The sequence below is a fragment of the Varanus komodoensis genome, unplaced genomic scaffold (genome assembly GCF_004798865.1).
Source record: "Varanus komodoensis strain SLA01 unplaced genomic scaffold, ASM479886v1 scaffold4, whole genome shotgun sequence".
Lineage (NCBI taxonomy): Eukaryota > Metazoa > Chordata > Lepidosauria > Squamata > Varanidae > Varanus > Varanus komodoensis.
The window spans coordinates 34637858-34659506 of NW_025335941.1; positions in this window are offsets into that span (position 1 = coordinate 34637858).

The window sequence follows — 21649 nt, forward strand, 5'->3', positions numbered from 1 at the left end:
AAAAATAACCAGGTTCTGGCCAGGTGAACCTCCCTGGATGCAGAATTCTGCAACCAGGTGCAACAGTCACTGAGAAGGCCCAAGGCAGTGTGATCCTGTACATGTCCATTCAGCTGCAGGTGCTATCAAGTTTGATGGGACTTATTTCCAGGGAATTGCACCTGAGTTTGCAGTACAAGGCTGCAATTCCAAATATTTACTAAGATGAATTGAATAATACAATATACATTCCAAACATGCTTATGATTGCTCTGTAAGTTACTTAAACCTTAGATTAATTAGCAGTGTATTTACAGATAGATATTAAGAACAAAAGGATGAGAGAACTAGTGATTTTTGAATCCTCATAAATTGTCTGAGAATCCAGGTACTCTCAGTTTTTTAAAATATTACCAGCTCATTTTAAAGGGAAAAATGCACCTTTATGTGTGTATTTTTCATTTATAGAAGCATGAAGATCTGTTAATTTTTCACATGTACATATTTAAAACATAAATTAATTGTAAATTCAGGAATTTGCCAACATTTCTAGAAAAAAGTTATTCCACTCACATTCAGAATATTGAACGGGATATGTTGACATTACTTGTTTTTAACAGAAACAAATTATTGTATATCCCCAAGTACTGATAATGAAGCAGGAACATTTTGCATACCATGCCTTTGAAACCAGAAGCCCTTGCTTTTTATTGCTTTTTTGCGATAATGGTTATGAAGTTCTGACAGTGGGCATCAGCGTAACTATCCTGAATGTCTACATACCCTCAAGAAACTAGGGATAGACAAACCAATCTGTTTCTGGTCCACATTTACATAGATTTGTTTGGTCACATTTCTGCAATCTCGCACCTACCCAAATATCCATCATGATTTTCATTTAAATGCTGTTTAAATACAAACTCATTTTCTCTCAAAATAGAATTTCTAGAGTATTTTCTTTCAAGTGTTGAATTTTAAATGTATCATTATTATTTAATTAATTTATATGCTGCTACAATAACCCATATCTGGGCTTTTCTGCACAGCTCACAATGTATTTTCTATGAGTTATTTTTGAAGTAAAGAACTACACTGGAACATTCAACGAGTGCAAAATCCTGTTGATAACTATGTCCAACGCACATATTAGCCTTGGAATTGCAGATTGGGTCTGCTGAAATAGAATGCACAAGCATCAAATTAGCCAAGCATTCCTACCAGAAACTACCAGCAAGATTCCAACAACGAAGCCTCTAGCAGTACTGCTAAGCAATATGCTTGGATAGGGATAATTCACTATAAGAAGCACTGCTTGTAGCTGTATCACTGTGACATGTGTAAAATTGTACCAGGAATGAGATGCTGATTCTGTGGCTTGGGGAAAGGGCGATGACTTGGGTGAGATGGTTCTTAAAAGATCCATTTTATAAACAGAAACACATTTACAAAGAGAAAAGAAAAGAGCAAAAGAAAAGCTCATGGCTTTCCAAAGAAAAAAAGTCTGTAAGCAATGGCAAGAGCTGCATCCTTGTAAAATTACATTGGAAAGCAGAAATGTACAGAACAAGATCATAATACAATGAACATTATGAACATTGTATTATGAATGTTATTATAGCAGCTCTTTTAATATTTGAATTATGTGGTAAAAGGGTATTTCAACAGACTCAGCCTACACCATTTAGATATTTTAGGGCAGGAGAAAGGAATGGTTTTAAAATCATTGCACAAATTTTCCATGGTCAAGTGGGTACAAAATATGACTTTGGTAGTACGGTTTATTTTGTTCAATTCAGAACTAAAAAATACACTGATCTTTTCTGAGACTTCTAATTTTTTTTCTATAAACTGACTGCTGCTCATCTGGTTCAGATAGCTGTTAGAGCTATCTTAAGTGCCTAATTTTCTACTAAATGAAATAGAATATCTATTGATTTTTGTCTTTTACTGAGATCCCCTCCCTTGGTTCTAACCCCTGGACTGGATTGAAACCCTCTTATTATCTTGTGACATATTGTTTCAAGCATCACTTCTAATGACACTCTGGAGCTTATCCATCAATCTGCTGTAACCAATTGGTATAACTTGGGCCACCATCTAGGAATAATTTGCCTTATGTTTATACTAAAAAACTTTTTTGTGAAAGATCGAGGCACCAACAGAACAGAGTATGAACATTAATAATTTTTCCTTCATTTGAAGGGTTGGCTGATGCCCATCAGGACTGATTTGTCTGGCAGTGCAAATAATGCTAGACAGTGCCGAGAAGGATGTAGTAGGCAAAGTCAGCAGGATCCAGCTCAGTGTGAAGAGGGAGGATGTGGTGTGTTATTCTAGAAAAGACATGTTTAGTTGCACTTCACTCTGGGCCAAGGTTGAAAATACTGTAGGTTCAGGCAGTAGCCCATTAATACAGAGGCAAACTGAACCCAACATGTCTTCTCAGTAGACACATGTGCAGTCACACTGGGAATTGTAGTACAGGAAAGGCACTTGGTCTCTGCTTGGAGGTCTTTATCTCATTACCTCATACAGTAAAGGACTGAGACCTGTAAATGAAAATAACTGTCAATCCTAAAGAAGAAGAAAAAGAATCCCATTACATACTGCATGATCCTTTTCTTAGGTTTCAGCTCTACAAACCCAGCAAATATCTTTACTCAGCAAATACCTCATCAGACCCTCTGTATAGATTGCCTATATCCTTGCAAAAAGAACATGTCTAGCAGCTTTGCCCTCTGGACTAAGGCATATAAACAATTCAAAAATACTTCATTTTTAAAAGAATATTCATTTTGGTTGATGTATATAGTCACAATGAAGAGATCTTCAACAGTACAGAATGAAGATCCCAGTTGTATGAAGTGGCTTAATGAGGCTTATTCTGAGTAAACATGCTTTCATGTATTCCCACCATCTTCATCATTCTCTCTTTCTCTGAGTAGTATTTGTATTTATTTGATGTGATGGGAGGATGTTCTAAATGCTTTTTTCCTAAAGCTGGAGCAATCACATCCTGTCCTGCAGACATACAGTTAAGGGGTAGGTGAACTTCTGGGCAAATGTTATAACTCCAGTGAAAACCCATACACACACACACAAACACATGTTGCACACAAACACACACACTTGTACAGACCACACCTCCTTTCTGAGCATCCTATACAGTTGTGAAATACTCCTAGCTTCTAAAAACATGTTTTGATCCTTTAATGTTAGTGACTTAATTCATTTTCCTCTCTCTTCAAGAAACATGCATTCCACCTTCTTATGCAGAGCTCCCCTTCATGGATCACTGCCTTGTCATGGTGAAGGGGCTTGTGTAGGTCAATGAAGCTATGAGCTATGCCATGCAGGGCCACCCAAGACGGACAGGTCATAGCAGAGAGCTCTGACAAAACGTGATCCACTGGAGAAGGAAATGGCAACCCACTCCAGTATCTTTGCCATGAAAACCCCATGGACAGTACTAAAAGACAAAAAGATATGATGCCGGAAGATGAGCCCCTCAGGTCGGAAGGTGTCCAATGTGCTACTGGGGAAGAGCAGAGGGCTAGTACTAGTAGCGCCAGAAAGAATGAAGCGACTGGGTCAAAGCTTAAAGGACACTCAGTTGCAGATGTATCTGGTGGTGAAAGGAGAGTCCAATGCTGTAAAGATCTATACTCCATAGGAACCTGGAATGTAAGATCCATGAATCAAGGCAAGGTGGATGTGGTCAAACAAGAGATGACAAGACTGAACATCGACACCTTAGGAATCAGTGAACTAAAATGGACAGGAATGGGTGAATTTAATACAGATGACCATCAGATATACTACTGCGGGCAAGAATCTCTCAGAAGAAATGGAGTAGTCTTCATAGTCAATAAAAGAGTATGAAAAGCAATACTGAGATATTATCTCCAAAATGACAGAATGATCTCAGTTCGAATGCAAGGCAAACTACTCAGCATCACAGTAGTCCAAGTCTATGCCCCAACCACTGGTGCTGAAGAGGCTAAAGTTGACCTGTTCTATGAAGGCCTACAACACCTTCTAGAATTAACACCAAAAAATGATGTCCTTATCATTATGGGGGATTGGAATGCTAAAGTAGGAAGCCAAAAGATAACTAGAATAACAGGCAAGTTTGGCCTTGGAGTACCAAATGAAGCAGGGCACAGGCTGGTAGAATTTTGTCAAGAGAATATGATGGTCATAGCAAACACTCTTTTCCAACAACCCAAGAGACGACTCTACACATGGACATCACCAGAAGGTCAACACAGAAATCAGATTGACTATGTGCTCTGCAGCCAAAGATGGAGAAGCTCTATACAGTCAGTAAAAACTAGACCAGGAGCCAACTGTGGCTCAGATCATGAGCTTCTGGTTGCAAAATTTAGGCTTAAGTTGAAGAAAGTAGGGAAAAGCACTAGGCCACTCAGGTATGACCTAAATCATATCCCTGATGAATATACAGTAGAGCTGACAAATAGATTTAAGGAATTAGATCTGATAGACAGAGTGCCTGAAGAACTATGGATGGAGGTTCGCAACATTGTACAAGAGGCAGCAACTAAGGGAGCATCTCAAAGAAAAAGAAATGCAAGAAAGCAAAATGGCTGTCTGAGGAAGCTTTACAAATAACTGAGGAAAGCAGGGAAGCGAAAGGCAAGGGAGAAAGAGGAAGATACACCCAACTGAATGCAGAATTCCAGAGAATAAGTAGAAGAGATAAGAATGCCTTCTTAAATGAACAGTGCAAAGAAATAGAAGAGGACAATAGAATAGAGAGGACCAGAGACCTCTTCAAGAAATTTGGAGATATGAAGGAAACATTTCATGCAAAGATGGGCATGATAAAGGACCAAAATGGCAGGGACCCTGGAGGAATGTTGTCCATGGGGTTGCGATGGTTCGGACATGACTTCGTGGTCTAACATCAATGACAAATGCAGAGGAAGCCTCTTTCTTCATTGCTATGTCAGCCCTTCTCAGTCTTAATTTGTTTCTTGTCAGAGTTCTAGAATGTGACGAACTAATAAGCAAAGTTGTCTCCAAGCATAGACAGATAACTAATCCCAAAGGGAGACAGATGTGTGTGGGGTTTTAGCAGTCTCGGACCACAGCTGAAGAAGCACAACTCACCATCCCACAATTTATACTTCTTTCTTTGCGACAGGGTCAGTCTGCCTGTTCTCTCCAGATAAATCAGATTCCTCTCAAAGGAACAGCTATTGGATCCATCATTACACTTTCTCTTTTGCTAAAGCAATCTGCTGCCCCTCTGATGCTCCAGCTTTTCTTTTTGTTCCTCTCTTGGGAAGTAAGGGACAAGAGTTTCCTGACTTTACACATGTTGCCTCATTAAGTTGAGAATACTTGCACCATTTTATAGTTACCTGAGAAAAAGTATGTCATGCTTGGTGGTGGGCATCTTTGTATGAAACAATGGAACAGGTTCTTCTTTCATCTAAAAGGATACATCTCCACCTTCACATCACCTCTGAGATAACAGAAACCAAGGAAAGGACCTGATTTTCTATATTCACAGCTAGAATACATTCTAATTCTGTCTGGGTACTCTTTTTCTGAAGACAATGCAATGAATAGATGTTGTTTCATGTACAGCTCAACATTCAGTTTGAAAAATTAAGTACTTCAGAGTACTTCCAGTACAAAATCAAAGCTGAATTTCCTTGGTCCAAATCATCTAATGAAATGTGATGATCAAATAATCTAAAATGTGATGTTATTTCTGATAGAAAGATGAACAAGTGTGTGCTAGAACAAATCAAATGAGAACTTTCCCCAGAAGAAAAAATAATGAAGCTAAAACCATTGTCTTCAGGCATATCATGAGATGGCAAGATTCCCTGGAGAGCATAATAGTTCCAGGGAAAGTCAAAAGCAGAAGAAGCCCAAATATGAGATGGATCACTCACATAAAGAAACCCACAGTCTTGAGTTTCTAAAAATTGAGCAGGGTTGTGAAGGACATGATATTTTGGAGGGCATTCATTCGTAGGGTCACCGTAAGTTGGAGATTACTTGATGGCATATGGACAAACATGACATCAATGTTTTGGACACAGAGGGCAGACAAACAAATGTTTTTGAATATGATCTTTGGGAAGCCTGATAATCATGTCAAACAATCAGCAAGAAGAATTTGGAGTCAACTGTAAAGTAATAAACTAAACTGAAACTTCATTTTACATTAAATTGAAGCTATGTAATATACTTTACCATGCTTCTGCAACTTGTAACTTATTGGATATGTCAAGACTTATTTTAACTATATTTACCATTTTTGTCTGTGATTTCAACACTTAAAAGATGTATCAGACATAACTCTTTATCCATGTGAAGAAAACCAGTTACCACAAAAGTGTGAAATAAGTGTTGATGTATCAGTATGAGGGATCAGAAGCTGCTTTCCTTATATACAGTATATGTAGCCATTGATCATGAGAAACAGATTTAGGTAATTTAGTGCCTAATTCAATGAAGCCCTCAAGTTAATTTAAGGTGGCTAGGGATGTTAGAGGAATCTGCATTGAATTCAAATGAGCAGTGGGAACAAATCCCCTCCCCCACTTCCACTCCATTCTCTTTCCCAGCTTTAGACCAAAAGGTTCTAACTACAGTCTAATGTTGAAGTGTGAGAGCCACTGTTTTGTGGTACGAAAGGGATATTGCAGAGGACATTAGCAAAGACTTTAATCAAGTCAGGAAGCCAACTAATTAGGGAGAGATTATGGCTCAAATCAAAAATCTGATTTGAAACTGAATCTTCCTTTTCTTCTCCTAATCAAACAGAGATAGTTCTGCCCACAGCGAACTTCCCTCTGCTAGTGGGCCAGATAGCAGGAACTCAACAGTTCTGCTTTCTTGAGCTGGTGTCAGAAGATCCAGCTGGTCATGCTAAACCCCTCCTTCATTGGTGCTGCGTGTCTAAGAGTATCTCTCCATCTGGTTCTCACCAGCCCCTGGGCATTCTGGTTAAAAAAAAGAATCTAATTCTAGCCATGACCAGATGATGAAATAGAAAATGCCTGACAGCCTGTGAAAAACAAATGGAAGGATTAACAAAATATCCTTAAATGTTGTCCATAGAGATGGCATAGTACATACATATGAGACCTTGCAATGCTGCAATTTCTGTGTACCACAGCTCTGGTTTGCTCACCATTGGCTTTGCTTCCGCCCATCATCAGTTGTTACCCCCAGACATTGTTTCCCATAGATAAACCTTCCTTTACAGGAAAAACATTGGCCACCCTTGACTTAGAAGTACATACACCCACAGCTCAATGCTATGAATAAATATTTAGAAAAATTAAAAGTTATGGTAGAGGCCAACCATCCATGACCTGATGACATTTAAGCATTTCTACTGAATATTCAAATAAGCTTTGAAGGTTGTTTTCCTTGAATACACAAAATTCCAAAGGGTTGGCCCAACCTGAGTTGGATCTATCTGAAGGGAGTCTAGATCTAACTAAAATTGGTGCTAAACAGCAGAAATACTTTTTTGAACTTTTCTCATTAGACTATTTGCACCCTCAATAATTGTCAGTAATGGAGAGAATGTGGATTAGAATCCATGGCCCAGAAGACTTAAAATGTCTGATTTCTCACAATGTCCGAATATTGCTGCACAGCATCCATCCATCTACCATGGCTACTAAATAGCTATACTGCAGAATGGACTTGCCTCCTATACCAATAATGCAATGCCACCATGAAGCCATGATTGGTCCATGATTTTTAGCCCTAAGACTGGGATGCATGATTGAAACTATCATGTGGGGAAATTGTGGGTAATGTTGCTAGCACAGCAGGCCTGGCCAATCCATCTGCATCAGCACAACCCCTAGAGTTATCTAGCACCAAATCCTGTTATGTTGTTACAATTAATGAGCCCATGCCAAGCACACATATTTGCTAATATAGCAACCCTTTACACTTGGCCAAAACTTTCCAATTATCTGTCACTTCATAATCTATGCATTACAGAATCACAAGTTAAAACAATTAGGTGACAGCAACTAAAAAACTACTTCTGTTGTGTATCATCAATAGATATTTTTATATTTGGAAAGGACACACTTGATCCATTTGCTGAGAATGACAGGTGAAAAGCAAAACACTGCTCAGAAACTCAATTTTAGGTTGCCTTGAGCTCCCAGTCTTAGAAAGTGCAAGTCCTCAGAGTTCATGTCCTACCAGATGTGTTCAGTAGAAAGTTTATTCTCTATCAGTGGCTTGAGTAATAGAAGATTAAGTGAATCAATAAGAGTAGCGTTAGTCAATAGATATATAAAAATGTGATGCTGATGAATTCTCCTTTTCTTTTGTGTTCAGCTTATTGTATAAAATTACTGTCAGACAAGCTATTGCTCTTTCAACAAATCCTTTAAGAAAATATTCTTCTTCTATGTATGCTATACAAATGCAAACACAGAATAAATATTGTACTGCAAGTAATATTTCTTTCCTATGCGGGCCTGATTTCATGCTTATGTCACCTTTTTAAGGATAGTTCCTTACAATAAAGTTAAATTAATTTTATTTATTCATTCACTTATCATCCCCCCCTGCATTGCATACATGTTTGATCAGGGCCATATTCTTCTCAGATACATACCTGTACCTTCTTGAATTTCTTGAATTCCTTCAGGTTCCCATACTTATAAGCAGCCTAAAATGATTTTAGATAAATAACTACATCTCACTGTTCCTCCTTCTGAGATCAATAAGATCTAATTTTTAAATCCAGTTATGATACAAATTCAGAGGCACATCACTGAATACATAATAAAAATAGCAGAATGCAAACTACAGCAAGTGATACTGCATACTATCAGTTATCATAGCTAATGCATAGGGATATGCAAGTGGTTATGTACTACTTTACAGCCATTGCAGGTTACTTAGCATTAATATTTATGCCTCGCAGAGCTAAATTAATGAGCAGTCTCCTACAGTTTCACAACAGTAACACACATTATATTGTGTTTGTGTGAGAGAATTTCAGCACCACACCTGTAGCATTAGCTTGCATGCAGGCTTTTCTGGGGAATCACGGTGCTTAAAAAATGCTAGGATACTGCCCATTAATTTTAACAAACGACAGTGTTAAAATAGTTAGCAATGGCAGCAGTTATCCACAGTGATCAATTCAATTTTGTAGTAGATTCTAGAGGAAAACAAATAATGGGTGCAACTCAGTGTGCAGTTATGAATAGAATGTATGGAATTCAGTCACACTCAGTTCCATACATTCAAGTAAATAATCATCATCATCACAATCTTAATGCATTAAGGGCTTTTCATGTCTACTCAAGCTCCCAAATGCCAGATAAATACAGTAGTTAAGAGCCAATAGGCTTTGCCTTTAGCAGACACATTATTTAGGCCATAGGGATATAGTATAATATTCTAGGCTGCTGTTAGTTTTAGCCTTCATCACTACAGTATGTTGGATCCACATGCTTTCAGCAGCAATCCTGATTTGTCTGTGCAGTTACTATTCCACATTGCTAATACCCAACTGACCACCAGTGCAATCCACACAGAATGACAGGGTTGGGAGGAAATTACATGACCTAGCTAAATTACAGACAGATACCGAGTAGGTGCAATTTCTCTAAACGTCTGACACTGAAAATGCACTGAAGTTCTGACTGTCAGGAGCAGAAGTCCAAGAAGAATAACTACTGATAGTACTTTCATCCTAATATGCCAACTTAAAAAGTCACACTATTTGACAAGCTCCTGGTAAAAGTTTACAAAGAGCAGCTGCTTGACTTGAGGTACAAGGTTAGAGGGTAAGTCAAACAGTATCATTAACATCGGTTCTTTTGGGGTAAGTCCCCAGCCTAGCTCAGAGACAAGTCAAAGCATTCATACGTAAAGTTTACCCTTTATTTTTAGGACATTTCAGGACATTTCTCCTGCCCTTGGCAGTAAGGTGTGTGTGGGCAGGGAGGGGGGTCAAGGTCATATTTCTGCACATTTCACTGACTGTTTCCAGGGTTAAATACTGAATAAATCCAACAGAAGGGGTGAAAATCCAGTGGGTTTTCTTACATTTTCTTATTCTGTCATCTCTGAGCTGGTGCTGATTTTTCCTGCTGCAAGTTAAGCCAGCATGAGGACTAAAGGGCACAATCTGTGTGAGGATGAAACTTTGCTTTATTTTTTGCAAAGTTCAGCCCTCCACTCTGCAATTTGTGCAAATTTGTGTAAATTGTGGAACAGAACCTGAAATGTTCCACAAAGCTGATACTAAGTTTCAGGAAGCGGAAGTAGCCAAGATGGAACATGTTCCAATGCACTGAATAGAAGATTCCTCCATATTTCTACTGCTGAATGATGCTACAACAATTTGAATCTAATCAGTAATCCCTGATTTGCACAATTTATACAATGTGCACAAATTAATCAAATGATGCCAATATCTTGGCTTCAAACTAGTGCATGTGCTTGAGCCATTTCACAGAAGTCAAATAATAGCCCAACTCAGCCTACTTTTGGCCATTTGGTCAAAAATATGTCAACACTCAGTCATGCTTGTGTGAAATAAGTTTTGCACATAGGGGTCTCACACCTCCTAATTCTAAGCCATAGCATCTACTCTAGTTTAAGCTGTTGCTAAGCAACATAGAGCTATCCTACATTACTGTGCACTCATGATTCCATCTTTTTTTAAGGGAAGGAGGTTAGAAAATATAAGAACCTTCCAGTTTCACTTTTTTTTAAAGCAGCACTTTACCAGAGTTCTTGAGGGTGGGAAAAGAGGAGCATTATTTTCTGAAAGTGAATGAAAACATGGTTTCCAGCTTGTGTAATCTGTTTTTCTGTATGCACAACATGGTTTCCAGTGACTCCTTTGATTCTCTGGATGAAGGCAGTTATGCCTGTAAGCACTATGCCTGTGGGCCATATGGCAAGACAGCTAGGTATTCTCCTTTTATTCATTTTGTGATGCTGATGAGAATCAATGTAACCATATGTGAGAGACAGGAACTTCAGAATCAAACCCATCCCTTCTTTCTCATACAGCATGCATACTACTGTTCTGAGGCATTGCACAGTGATTCTGGAAAGCACAACAAGAAAATTAGTAGATTTCTCTAGGGTCCAAATGGAACTAGTAGGCCACTGAGAAAAGTTTTTTTGCAGGAGTTTTTTCAGTAATGTCATGATGCTGCTATGACTAGGGAGCTGATATTATTATGCTTTGCAATTGCCTTCTTCTCTCTAATTTATTAATGCTAATTAAAGTGCAATATTGCTGTCACCCATTCTGATTAGCATTAATGTTACTCTTTGAAGAAAAAGTAATGAAATGTCAGTGCCAACACTTTGCTTTAAGGCACAGTGTCATATATAGAAGAAAAGATTAGGGATGTACATACAAGTAAATTTGGGTTTGTTGAAGTGCTTTCAATTCCACCACATAGCTCATTCAATCTCATGTCTATTTTAGATCACAATCTTTGTTTTCCTCTCTTTTCACACAACATCTCATGTATTAACATGCATACTTTTCAAAATGTGCATGTTAATTGTGTGTATCTTTGAAAAGTATGTGTTTCAAAATAGTCCATGCATGTCTTTCAAAAGAGGTTTTTTTTCATGCACATTTTTCAGAAGCATACATGTTGTCAAGTTCAGGTGTGGAGAGGATGTGAATCATACTTCCAGCTCAGAAACATTCTCATAGCATTTAACTCTGACTCAGCAGAGGTCAATTGAGTAAATAAATAAATAAATCCTTAGGTTAAAAAAATGTATTAAAATGAATTTCCTATTCAACCCTTCAGCACACTCACAAACTTTATTTCTGGAAGACAAATCCTTAAAGGAGCCTTTGTCAGACTGGTGCTTTCAGATGTCTTCAACTATAAATTGTAGTCCAACATATCTGGAGGACACAGCTGAAGAGAGAGTCCTAGAAGACCTTGCTGTTCTTCCCATGTCTCTTGGTGTAATACCTGTCATATATAATTCCCTCCCTTAACCTTAGTAATTACCCTGAAGCAAGCTATGGCTTCTCACAAGAGATAAGCTAGTGCTATTGCTCCGGGTATTTATCTCTTAAACTTGGTCAATAATGTCCACAAGACTTGGGCAAATTTCATCAGGCATAAGAATATGTTTTCAAGTATTTATTTGTCTACCCATTTTTAAACTTGTCAACACTATTCAGAGAGGATATATTCAGACCCATGGTCACATTTAATCTGAACTGGTAGCCTTTTGAAATGTGATGATTTCATCTGAATAGCCTGTTGGATGAAGAAAGACCCTTACCTTGAAACTCACTGTGGTGTTTGCCCGGCTCCAAGATGACTGCACTGAAAATAATAGAGCTGTGATCACATCAGAAGAAACACAGTGGGAACCTGAATTTGGGATCTGCGGATGGGGGAAGATTCTTGAAGAAACAGTGTCACAGTGTGTAACCCAAAGCATACTCTTTACATTGTAATGAGGTACCATGAATAACACATAGCAAAGTGACACCCTGTTATTATTAAGACTAATGATTCACTGCTTCAAACCCACCTTGATATATCGCTGATGGATCTTGATTCAGCTGTTGTTTTAGTTTCATTGATGGGTGCAACAAATTCTCCTGTGATCACTGCAAATGCACCCAAAGCCAGGGCATCATGAGCCTACTAACCCACACCTTTGGCATTCAGGATACAAGTAAACTTAAATCGGCTCCAGCAAGTTATGTTTGACTATCAGCTATCTTAAACTGTGTTATAATCAGATTAGATTTCTGTGCCATCCAGTCTTGGCTGGCACCAGTTCTTCAGGGTTCTAAACAAATGCTTCTCCAGTCCTTCCCAGAGTGGCCAAAGACTATGGTATGCGCTCCCCAGAGAGGTCCACTGGCGTCGATGTTCCAGCACCAGGTAAATACCTTTTTATTTAACCATCATTTTAACAATTAAGGGTTTTAGACATTTTAAGATTTTTTTGTTTCTTTTTGTTTTCACAGTCGCACTTTCTATTTTATTTTCCTTTTTTATTTTTTTAGTTTATAATTTTCAATTTTAGATGTTTTAATAATTGTAGTTTTATTATTGTATTTCAGAATTTTATATTATGTAAGCCCTGAGCACTTGCTCAGAAGGACAGGATATAAATGCTTGTAATAATAAATAATGAATGTGAAAACTTTTTCATATGCTTCATCACCAAACAACCATGCTTTGTTTTGCCTTGAAATGGTGCATGTATTATTTCATATGCCCAAGCTTTTCATGATGCCTTCTTTAAATGACCTGACAGAGGGGATGCTTGAGGGCCAAGCTACCTAAAACTAATTGTACCAGTGTCACTGAGGTGCTGCTATTTAATCTTATGAATATATGCATGGGCCAAATCCAGATTAGGAAGATGCCTCTCTGAGAACGAAGGATTAAATCTTCCCAGTCAGCCAACTCCACTTTGAAATTCCACACTGAGATGGGGTGGAGGAAGGGTTCAAATGTATCCTCCCACTCTAACTCACAGGGGATGGAATTTTAGGGGAAAACACATGGGTGGGCAGAAGGTTCAATATTTTCCTCCCAGAGCACCTGATCATGACCTTTCATGCTTACATGAGAGTAAGACAAAATAGCAGCCACAGCTACATCTTGTACTTTGACCCTTTTATCCAGTTGTACAGAGTTCAAATCAGGTATTTTATGAGTAAATGAGGAAGAGCTCTGTCCCTGAGATGTAGCAGAATCCAATCAGCACCATTAGAACTTGCAGCAAGTTACTGCAGTCTGAAGGAGACACTGACATTTCCATATTTAAACAATGTGCCCTCAGGGGGTTTTCTATCATCACAGCCATTAATTGTGATCTGGATCTAAATACAGTGCTACAGTTTCCAGGTGGCATAAAAATGCAAATCCCTGTTACTTTTAGTCTTGACCTTTGGATAAGAACTGTTTCCCTTACTTGCAATTCAAGCATGATGAGGTGTTTCTTTCTTAGCATAGAAGGGAAATGGTGATTGATTAGTATAAGAGAAAAATATATCACCTGTGAATTTATGACAGGTAAGTCTGTTCCTCCTGGGTTGTTCTAATAAATCACAGACTGACCATTCATCTTAGAATTTCACTGCTAATATACTTAGATGTTTACTTTTACTTACTTTTACCTTTACTTGTTCTTTTTCTCCTATTTGCACATGCTTACTCACTTGCTACAATGGTATATAGCATCAACATTCGACAGCTCTTAAATGTACTACTCAGCTTTGATAGTCAAGACTCAGTTAGCCGTTTATTCTCTGTATTTATTTGCTTATAATTGCTTTTTACTGTTCAGGTCAAGATATTGCTCCAGATCCTCAGTTTATTTCTCATCTGCTGAAATTTACTAGAATTCTTGGTTGGAATAGGAATGGACTCAATTCATTTCAAATACAGCATATTCTTCTATATTGAGTAAACTCTCTGGGAGCTTTACTGAAAAGGGAGTTCAAAATAAAATTAGCATGCTCAGATCACCTCTGGAACCCGCCATAATTTTCATTCATTATAAATACCTGCAATGTTATCATTGGATTCTTAGGTGTTCCACTTTCTATGACCCAAACTTCAGGGTGATCCTCATACAATGCTCTGCGGCACAGTGTGTTATTTGGTCTTACTGGAGTGTACCAAATAATTCAGAAGATGATTAGTGTAGGCTTTGTAGATCTCAGCAAGACTTTTGACTACATATGTCAGAAGAAACTATGGATGCTCCTGAAAGAACTGGGTGTGCCTCAGTACTTTACTGTCCTGAGGCATAACCAGGATTTTGGACAAGAAGCTACTGTCAGGACAGAATATGGACAAACGGAATATTTTCTTATAGACAAAGACATCAGTATATTTTATCTCACTGTTTGTTCAGACTGCACACAGAATATTTCATAAGGAAAGCTGGGTTAGAATCAGAAGAAAAAGTGAAAATTGGCTAAAAAAATGGTCCTAGTTCTCTCTTTGCATGGATAGTATATCTTCCAATTCAGTCAAGAACTCTTTTTCTGAAAAGATGTTTTGGAGGGCATTCATTTATTGGTTTGCCATAAGTCAGAAATTACTTGACCTGTGCAACAACACAGTAGGTACATTCAAATCTTAGTATTTATGCGGCTTCTCAGCACCTCACATATTTGCTATTTTCAGCAAGCTGCAAAAGCAGAAACAAATGGGGATAAATGAATATTTCAGTTCAGTTCATTTTTACAAGAATTTCCCAAAATTCATTGATTTCTTCATATGCAGAATTTAAAATATCCTCTCTCAATCTTTCCCTCCCTCTCTCTCTTCCAGTATCTGAATAGCTGGTTCTTAAAAATCTGGAATTGAAATCCTTTGACGTTCAATCATAATAGAGCAGGTATAATGTCCCCAACTCTTTCTTTTTTATCTGATAGGTTTTTCAGCATTAACAATAACCTGGCAAGTGCAACATGGCCTTCTTTATGCAGTGTATAGTTGTACTATCTCAATTTCGCCAGTACAAATGGGTGAGAATTTCATATCATTTCATTTTTAAAATCTGCATTGACATAATAATCTGCACGATTCAGAGAAAAAGCCAGAATCCACAGGTCCCATTTAGAGAAAACTGAACTAATTTGAATCTTTTCTGGATTTTTTCTAACATTCCCAGTCCTGATACATATGGCGTGGTGGTGATCAGGTACACAACTGCTGTTCATTGAAGAAAGAAGAAGAGTTCAACAGTCCATCTACTGGTTTCTGTTACAGATGATAAAGTTTGGGGTGGTGGAGGAAGGAAGGAAGGAAGGAAGGAAGGAAGGGAAGATAAGAACTTTGAACTGAGATCTCTAGAATGTTTTCCTCTATTATTTAGATGCATGAAATTCCTGAATGAATTATTTGCTCTGCTGCTTTGTTTTATCTGTGGCTTTAATGATGGTTCACTCATGATGAAGAAAGAACTTTGACATATATAAAAATAGGGATTTGGGTCTACTTACATAAGCATCAAAAGTTTCCACCATCACTTCTGTAGCCGGAGAAAGTATTTATGAAATAAATCTTAATATCTCACTTGAGTAAAAACTGGTTAGGGGTGATGAGAATTTTATTGCTCTATTCATATAGAAGCAATCTTTTAAGACTGAGTTGTGCATCTTTATCTGTTTCATTTGCTTATTCAAAGCTACAAAGAGTTATAACTCAATAAAGTTTTTGTTTGGAGGATATTAATTTGGTATCTTGATAATTTTAGAAATAACATGTGACTCAGAGCAACCAACATCAAAATGGAAAACAACAGCATCACAATCACACCTGTATTCCTTGCAAGTTAAATTAAATGTATGTAATATATGCAATTAATGGCTCCAGTGCAAAGTCCATTGTGCAGAAGTTTGGGCTACAAGCATGCTACAGTTCATAAGAGACTGCCTTCTCCTTTATGTTACTTTATGTTTCCTGACAACTCCTGGAGGGATATTTACTTAGGCAGAGTTGGCAGGGAGTATCCATTTCTTGTGGTATCCCAATAAAGAGCTGCCTCTTGAATAGGTTTTCATTATTACTTCTCTCTATCTGAAAGTTTCTCCTTTTGTATAATTTTAAAGTTGTAGTGGACCATAAATACATTCAAGTGGAAAAAATGCATATAAGAAAGATCCTCTTCTATAAAGAGTAGATGGGTGATTGTTTTTTATATATATATATATATATATATATCAAGAGAGAGAGAGATCTTGATAACTATTAAAATATAATATGAATTCAGGATGAAAAATGAATATTATTAGATGATAATAAATGCTGTTGCTGGCCAGTCATCTCAACATACATTTTAATGTCATGTCACACATCTATTTAAAACCATCTTGGGGCATAATCCCAGGGGTTCCCAACATCAACTGGGAAGACACAGAATTCTTGGTAGCTCCAGCCTTGAGGTCCTGTGATTTTGGAACTCAGAGCTGAGCTCCTGCCCATCACAACTGGCATTGAAAAGAACCCACCCTGAGGTTACAACACAGAGGACCACAGAGTGGGGAGAAAAGGAGGTCCAGGGCAGAGAAGGGTGTATGCTATGGTTGCAGACTTGCACCACTGCCAATCCTCCTCTCCCCTTTTCCTAAAAGGGCCATCTAGAGAAAATGCAGACAATCTTAAATGCAGTTGCTTCCACCATTTCTTACTTTAGCTATGGAATATTCATTGTCTCCAAGATCAGAGGCTTATATACATCTGTCTCAGGGAAGATTCTGCCCTCCATGCATTTGGTGACTAATGATACAGTTGGTGAAAGTCAAGGGAGAACAGACTAGGTTTATTCCTCCTCAAAATGGGCAATTATTGCTACCAGAGATAACAGTGGGAATGCTTTAAGAAGTCAGTAGCTTTGATGCAGGAGGTTCATGTGCATAGCTGTGGCTGCTTGCAGTTTCCATCACCTCTGGCCAGGATGGGTTTTGCCCAAGGAGCAACTTTTTCAGAAGCATTTGTTTCTTCAAGGATCGTTCAGCAAAAGCAAAAGTGATTCTCAGTATAATTGGCAGTGCATGATAATAAACAATCAAAATAAGTTTCAGGATGTACTATAAGTACTGTATGCAAGTGAATCTTGGCATCACAGTGGAAAGGAAGAGCTTATTTGTGTGTGTGTTTCAATTATTTACATTGCTAAGGAAAATACTCACTATAGCACAGTCAGGAAGTTACTGACCTAGCTTAAAAATGTGTTAGCTTCAAAATGCCAGAAATAACTTCAAATGACTTCTTGTAGACATAGTATCTTTTTCATTTTGGGAATAGTAAAATCAGTTTTATTGGAAGCTGAGCTAAAAATTTATATCTTCCCAGCTAATGGAAGTCTCAGCACTTACAGAGCAATTGATCTCAAACCGCTTTTCAAGTTAGGTAAGCATTCCAGTTTTCATTTGTATCTTAAATTAGTTCCACTAGTTTCAGAAAGAAGCCATAACAATGCACAGTGTAGCAACTTGCACTGATGTCAGGGTTCATATCCCAAAGCTATACCGCTGTCAGGTAAGAGCTCTTGTGATGCAATGTTCAGTTTTGTGTATGTTTAATAGAAAAAGCTTAATATTATCATGCTCTTGCACTGAATCAAGTGAGCCCATAGCTGCTTACCAAGCCTGTCCATAAAACTAGTTTACTAATGGAAGAGAAAGCTGTGGAAAATAACTTATGTTCAAGTTCAGCCAAAATGTCTTTTGCTTCCCTCCAAGTATAGACATTTGACAAAAGGGCAGAGGAACTAATGTAGTGTCAAGCTCATTAGCACTGAAATAACTTCAAGGATGGATGCCATACCACTCAACTTCGTTCTAGTAGCATCCATTATTCAATAAATTATTAAATTAATAGACAGGCGATACCAATGAGTTTATGTCCTCATTTAATAAATTAATGAGAAGGAACTCAAATCATGGCTCTCTTCTGTCTATATATTTAATAATTGATACAGTAATAATTTATTGATTCTACACTATTTCTACAGGAGATATAATTCTCTCTCAATGACCATCCATTATTGTCGGAAGCTATTATATTATTAGCAGCCTTTCTATTGGCATATTGTAAATGCAAGAAGGGCTCATCCTCCAGGAGGTTGCATTTTATTGCTGAAATTGGGACACATTTTTGAAAAGGGTTAAACACCCTGATTCTGACCCATGCCCAGCAGTGTCCTCCACAGAGTTGAATATCTGAAAAGAGTGAAGCGCATTATTAACTTTTTACCCACTTCAGCAAAAACTGCCATCCTTGCAATCCTATGCCTCTGGAAGGAAGGAAGGAAGGAAGGAAGGAAGGAAGGAAGGAAGGAAGGAAGGTAGTCCTACAACTTACAACAGACCCAGCGAACCACGCTGGCTAGTGTGAACTGGCAATTGTAGGAGTTCTTTCTGTCTAAACATGCATACGATTGTGATTTTCTGCTTGAATTCACTATGGACTTTTAAAGTAAGGAAATGCTGATAGTTTTGCTAAGCACTGTCAGGTAGACAAAAAGAAAACATTTTTTATTTTTGTTATCTTTTCCTGGAAATGTGGTTACAGTTTTTAATTTTTAGTTTTTAAAAGAAAATTAGTCTTTCTCTTTTTTTTTTCAAATTTGTCTATCCAAGGAATAATGGTTTTTGAAGGAACAACATTCACTGGTACTTCTGGGTTCTATTTGGGAAAGTAGATAGTAGCTAGTCAAAAACTGTTCAGTTATCAATTTTATGCAGCATTTTATACAGTCACATCACATCCATTTTGCTGGATGTTAATTGCTAGCTATTCCTTTCTGAGACAGTTCATGGTTCCAAGGAACAATGGCCCTTTTGTTGTGGGAAGATTCCCCACAAATAAGCATCTTTTATGCATTTATTAGAAATTAAGCAGAAACATCTCTAAACAGAACTAAAGGTGAAGTAATGCATTCCATTCCTGTAAAGTGAAAGAATGTAGGAAGCTGCCTTCTACCAAATCAGTGTGCATTGTTCCCTGCTTAGCAGCCACCATGTGGAATTTTGGACTGGAGCCTTTCCTATCCCAACCTGAAAACAGCAGGAGTTAAACCTGGTAACTGAGCTTCAGTGCTTCAATGCTTTCCCAAAAGGTGGATGGATGGATGGATGGATGAATATTTCAAGATGGGCTGCAGTTCTGGTCATGTGATGCTGGTTTTACATTGGTGCTCAGACCTGGCCCAGAACAGATAGCATTGGAATAGGAATTCCATATCAGTAGCATGCTTTAAGCAAAAAGTTGATGGAGAATGGGAAGAAAGAAAGAACAACAATGAGAGTAAGACAAAATAGACAGATACTCAGGCACAGTGTATTCCTGATACTTCTAGGAAATGCATGAAAACCTGCAGCAGCATGGTTTGAGCTACACAAGGCATATCCTATTTTAGATTTGTTTTTTTTTTCTTTTGATTTATATCCTGCCTTTTTCCTACAAAGGGCTCAAGGTAGCTTACAACATTCTCCTCCTCCATCTTATCCCCACAACAACAACCCTGTGAGGTAGGTTGGGCTGAGAATCTGTGACTGGACCAAAGTCACCCAGTTGGCTCCATGGCCGAGCGGGGACTGGAACCCAGATCGCCTGAGTCCCAGTCCCCTGCTCTTAACCACTCACCACACTAGCTCTCAGTGTGTTGTTTGGAGGGACTAGCACAATGCTTTTTCCTAGGAATCCTTCTGGAATTCATCCAGCCTCACTTGTTCACTTATATTCCTGATACTCACATTTTCTTGCTTCAGTTATGAGTCCCAGATGCTTCTACATATACCTATATATCTCCACACTTTGTGCAGCTTAAAGGCTGAATTTAAAACAAGAGTCTTTGTTTCACACTGTCTATAAATATCCATAAGGAGGCATGTGGCTTTGCAGAAATAATGCCCACATACCGTAAGGTCCAAAGTGTGCTGTGGGTGCCTCTGCATGATCAATACTCCTTGGAAAGGAGGGTATTCTTGTACACAAGTAATTCCTTTCACATCTTACTATGCAAATATGCAAGTTGAATCAGAGACCGCTGTCACAATATTGCACCCAAACCCTCTCTTTACAACTTGGATTATGAAGATTTTCTGGAAAAGGAAATCAAACAGTTAAATTTGGATTCTAATTCCCACAAATCATTACACCAATAAGTGTGCCAGTGGTTCATGTGATGTCTATAAACAATGCCCAAGAAACAATTTCCTAGAACAACTGGTTCTGCAACTGATAGAACACTTTCTGGAAAAAAAAGGTAGCATATTTAATTAAAATAAGGTACATCTGCCTATTGTTTCTGAACATCATTTCTAATAACATAATCACATATTCTGACATAAATTCCAATTTAGGAGGATTCTATCTCACGTTTAATTTGCACAGTACCTGCACAATCAGGGAAAGGAGGGCCATCCAAATGTTGGTTTAATAGCCTGACTTTTTATTGTTGGCTCAGTATCTTTTTCTGCTCATTTTTGTCTTTTCTTTGGTAAAAGGATTGCATGGCAACATGGATTGAAGCTGGAAAACTCTCTCATACGTGAGCCACATGATGTCACTTTTGTCACTGATGGTGTTGATGTGCTAAAGGGCATTCATAGAATCTGTCATATATTGATCAAAGATACCATATTTCTGGTGGCGATGGGGGAAAAGTGGTGAGGCAATACAGCAGGTGAGAAAAGAAAAGCAGGAGTAAAGAGTGGTAGTGAAGAGGTTTACATGTGTGAGCAGCACTTCAAAAGTTTCCTTTGAAAGTTGTATATGCAGTCCTGCAGTAATGAAGAGCTTTCAGATGTTAGTCAATGATTCATATTGCATCAGTGATTCCAATCCATTATTTCATCATTAATGGCTGAAAAGGGCAAGCAAAACATTAGCAATTTCTCCAGTGAATGCAAGAATGCTCATAAGAACTGCTACTCTAAAAAGGAAAGTATATATTTATGTAAAATACATGTGGACAATTGTCTGGAAGTTCTGTGCCTCTTCCGGTGCTCAATTGCTGCGACTTGTACAAATTCAAAAAGCCATTGAAGTGCACTGCGGAGTGGGACTAAGGGAATGAATGAGGGATGGAGGCAGATTATCTTAACATAGCAAGATAAGTAGATGCTCACAAGGAATCTTTGAAGTTCATCCCG